We start from the raw sequence: 4,982 nt of genomic DNA, 5'->3' as shown, positions 1-4,982 counted from the left end.
GAAAGAAAGAAAGAAAGAAAGAAAGAAAGAAAAGTTAGTAAGAAAGAAAGATAGATTAGTTAGAAAGAAAGAAAGATAAGTTAGTTAGAAAGATATAGATTAGTAAGAAAGAAAGAAAGATAAGTTAGTTAGAAAGATAGATAGATTAGTTAGAAAGAGAAAGAAAGATAAGTTAGTAAGAAAGAAAGATAGATTAGTTAGAAAGAAAGAAAGATAAGTTAGTTAGAAAGATATAGATTAGTAAGAAAGAAAGAAAGATAAGTTAGTTAGAAAGATAGATAGATTAGTTAGAAAGAGAAAGAAAGATAAGTTAGTTAGAAAGATAGATAGATTAGTAAGAAAGAAAGAAAGATTAGTTAGTTAGAAAGATAGATAGATTAGTTAGAAAGAAAGATAGATAAGTTAGTTAGAAAGATAGATGGATTAGTTAAAAAGAATGAAAGATAGAAAAGTTAGTTAGAAAGATAGATTAGTTAGAAAGATAGATAAGTTAGTTAGAAAGATAGATAGATTAGTAAAAAAGAAAGAAAGATAGATAAGTTAGTTAGAAAGATAGATAGATTAGTTAAAAAAGAAAGAAAGATAGATAAGTTAGTTAGAAAGATAGATAGATTAGTAAGAAAGAAAGATAGATAAGTTAGTTAGAAAGATAGATGGATTAGTTAAAAAGAATGAAATAGTGTTGTCAAAAGACCCGGTACTTCGGTACCAAGTCGGTACTAATTTTTTTTTAAACGTCACGGTACCAGGTTTTCTCAAACCCGGTACTTGATGCGCGTGCATGCCCGAAGCGCGTGCAGTTGCGTCCTCTTCATAAAAGCGCTGATGGCGATCGGCGGTGCTGCTGCTGATGTGGTGCTGATGTTTTTGCGCGTGCAGATACGTTATTTCAAATGGCGCGCGGCAAGCGCGCTCATAATAGAAGCGGCGCGCTCGCTTTTCCATGTGCGTTCATGGATGTATAGCAACGACAGACGCCACGGGAGTACAAACGCTTGTGCGAACTGCGCTCTCCATGACGACGAGGAAGTGTGACATAGGCCTATTAACTGATTTCTAGCCCTTGCATTAGCTTTACTACTAGATATATTTATGGAGATGAGAAATAAAAAGCCGTCATTAATATCAGTCCGTCAGAAAAGCAGTTCTAGTCTTATTCTTGGCTGGATAACTCTTAGCAGGTTTAAAAAGCCCCTTTAAAGTTAAATATGAATACAGTTTTGGATTAAATGAAAGTATAGTCAAGTCAAATAAAACATATTTTATCTCCTGTATAGTTTGGTAATGCTACAATAAGATACCATTCATTAACATCACTTAATGCGTTATCTAACATAACACATTGAGTGAACAATATATTTTTACAACATTAATTAATGTTTGTGAATGTTATTTAATACAAAACACTTGATTGGTCATGTTTGTTCACTTCATTCATTGTGCATTAAATAATGTTAACAGAAATAATGTTAACTTTTGATTTTAAAAATGTATTTTTAAATTAACCCCTAAAGGAGAATAATTGCGACAGTATATAACTATTGGTTTTTTTGTTAGGTCATTTTATCTAATGTTATCTAACAAATGGAATCTTATTGTAAAGTGTTTTTAATACTACAGTTTCCATCTTTGTGATATACACTTTAATATAATTATGTAAATGTAATCTAAATTAAGCTTTGGTACCGAAATTGGTACCGAGAACCGTGGATTTTCACTGGTATCGGTACCGAATACTGAAATTTTGGTACCGTGACAACACTAGAATGAAAGATAGAAAAGTTAGTTAGAAAGATAGATTAGTTAGAAAGATAGATAAGTTAGTTAGAAAGATAGATAGATTAGTAAAAAAGAAAGAAAGATAGATTAGTTAAAAAAGAAAGAAAGATAGATAAGTTAGTTAGAAAGATAGATAGATTAGTAAGAAAGAAAGAAAAGTTAGTAAGAAAGAAAGATAGATTAGTTAGAAAGAAAGAAAGATAAGTTAGTTAGAAAGATATAGATTAGTAAGAAAGAAAGAAAGATAAGTTAGTTAGAAAGATAGATAGATTAGTTAGAAAGAGAAAGAAAGATAAGTTAGTTAGAAAGATAGATAGATTAGTAAGAAAGAAAGAAAAGTTAGTAAGAAAGAAAGATAGATTAGTTAGAAAGAAAGAAAGATAAGTTAGTTAGAAAGATATAGATTAGTAAGAAAGAAAGATAAGTTAGTTAGAAAGATAGATAGATTAGTTAGAAAGAGAAAGAAAGATAAGTTAGTTAGAAAGATAGATAGATTAGTAAGAAAGAAAGAAAGATTAGTTAGTTAGAAAGATAGATAGATTAGTTAGAAAGAAAGATAGATAAGTTAGTTAGAAAGATAGATGGATTAGTTAAAAAGAATGAAAGATAGAAAAGTTAGTTAGAAAGATAGATTAGTTAGAAAGATAGATAAGTTAGTTAGAAAGATAGATAGATTAGTAAAAAAGAAAGAAAGATAGATAAGTTAGTTAGAAAGATAGATAGATTAGTTAAAAAAGAAAGAAAGATAGATAAGTTAGTTAGAAAGATAGATAGATTAGTAAGAAAGAAAGATAGATAAGTTAGTTAGAAAGATATAGATTAGTAAGAAAGAAAGAAAGATAAGTTAGTTAGAAAGATAGATAGATTAGTTAGAAAGAGAAAGAAAGATAAGTTAGTTAGAAAGATAGATAGATTAGTAAGAAAGAAAGAAAGATTAGTTAGTTAGAAAGATAGATAGATTAGTTAGAAAGAAAGATAGATAAGTTAGTTAGAAAGATAGATGGATTAGTTAAAAAGAATTAAAGATAGAAAAGTTAGTTAGAAAGATAGATTAGTTAGAAAGATAGATAAGTTAGTTAGAAAGATAGATAGATTAGTAAAAAAGAAAGAAAGATAGATAAGTTAGTTAGAAAGATAGATAGATTAGTTTAAAAAGAAAGAAAGATAGATAAGTTAGTTAGAAAGATAGATAGATTAGTAAGAAAGAAAGATAGATAAGTTAGTTAGAAAGACAGATAGATTCATAAGATAGATAGATAGATAGATAGATAGATAGATAGATAGATAGATAGATAGATAGATAGATAGATAGATAGATAGATAGATAAGGTTTGAAGATAGATAGGTGGATAGATAAGGTTTGAAGATAGATAGATAAGTTAGAAGGAAAGAAAGAAAGAGGTAGATAGAAAGAAAGATTAGTTAGAAAGAGTTAGAAAGAAAGAAAGAAATAAAGAAAGATTAGTTAGAAAGAAAGATAGAAAAAAACAATAAAGATAGTAAGAAAGAAAGATTAGTTAGAAAGAAAGAAAGATTAGTTAGAAAGAAAGAACAAATATTGATTAGAAAGAGAAAGAAAGAAAGAAAGATTGATTAGTTAGAAAGAAAAAAATATTAATTATAAAGAAAGAAAGATAGATAGATTAGTTAGAAAGAAAGAAAGAGAGAGAAAGAGAAAGATAGATAGAAAGAAAGAGAAAGAAGAAAAGATAGATAGATAGATAGATAAGTTAGAAAGACAGATGGATTATTTAGAAAGAAAGATTGATTAGAAAGGAAGATTAGTTAGAAAGAAAGAGAAAAAAGAAAGAAAGATTAGTTAGAAAGAAAAAAATATTAATTATAAAGAAAGAAAGAAAGATTGATTAGTTAGAAAGAAAGAAAGATAGATAGATAGATAGATAGATAGATAGATAGATAGATAGATTAGTTAGAAAGAAATATTGATTAGAAAGAAAGAAAGATTGATTAGTTAGAAAGATAGATAGCTTAGTTACAAAGAAAGAAATGGAGAGAGAAAGAAAGATTGAGTAGTTAGAAATAAAGAAAGATAGATTAGTTAGAAAGAAAGAAAGATTGATTAGTTAGAAAGATAGATAGATAGATAGATAGATAGATAGATAGATAGATAGATAGATAGATAGATAGATTAGTAAGAAAGAAAGAAAGATAGATAACTTAGTTAGTTAGAAATATAGATAGATTATTAAGAAAGAAAGATAAGTTAGTTAGAAAGATAGATAGATTAGTAAGAAAGATAGATAAGTTAATTGGAAAGAGATAGATTAGTAAGAAAGAAAGAAAGAAAGATAGATAAGTTAGTTAGTTAGTTAGTTAGTAAGAAAGAAAGATATTATAAGATAGATAGATAGATAGATAGATAGATAGATAGATAGATAGATAGATAGATAGATAGATAGATAGATAGATAGATAGATAGATGTACGTTTATAAGTACATTGAATGGTAGTTTAATTGAGTCTAGGGCTTCAGAGAATTTTCCAAGCCAACTTAATTAAATGATAGTCATGTATTTAAGAATGTTCTATATCTGCTCTTCTAATGGAAATCAGTGTAGATGTAATCATTCAGGTGTGCTGGAATTTTTGTGATTAATTTGAATTTGTAAATGTGTATTTGTTTGTAAAATATTTAAATGCTATGACTTTTACAACTGCAGATCGTTCACAACCAGAGAACAAGGAGGATGTTGCATATTGTATGTAACACAAATATTATGTCCACAGATACATTTATTTCAGTTGTTACAGGCAGTGGCATATTCAACAAATGATAACAAAAGATTTGCGAGGTACAAAGGACAAGCACAACAAAACGAAATCTATGTATGTATGAGTAGTTGAAGTTTGCTGTGCTTTATCCTAACATGAAGTGAATGTCAGGGACGACTGCACCAAACGACTGCGAACTAGTAGAAACATTATGAACTTTACGAAAAGATAAACAATTGTAGTTTAAGTTCACAGAGAAACTTTCTATTGACCTTTTATGAAATAATCTATTAAACCTGCTGAGAGACGAAGACTGGAGCGTGAACAAAAATTCCCAGTTCCACACGCATGTCCAGGGAACTCATGAATATTCATGTGAGCTCCGCCCACTGAAGCCTGTTCTGAGTCTGTCATATACTCTAGGGCAGTGGTTCTCAACTGGGTTGACCATAGGACCCACATCTCCACATG

The 4,982-nt window shown here is 28.5% G+C and overlaps 1 protein-coding gene across 7 annotated transcripts in view; it reads left to right on the top strand.

Annotated features, from left to right (window-relative positions):
* Positions 1–4,982, top strand: part of rffl (ring finger and FYVE-like domain containing E3 ubiquitin protein ligase) — a 54,245-nt gene that overhangs the window by 24,971 nt on the left and 24,292 nt on the right. The window lies entirely within an intron of this gene.

The sequence above is a fragment of the Leuciscus leuciscus genome (genome assembly GCF_965113295.1).
Source record: "Leuciscus leuciscus genome assembly, chromosome: 9".
Classification (NCBI taxonomy): Eukaryota; Metazoa; Chordata; class Actinopteri; order Cypriniformes; family Leuciscidae; genus Leuciscus; species Leuciscus leuciscus.
This window is presented reverse-complemented; position numbering and strand designations above follow the sequence as displayed.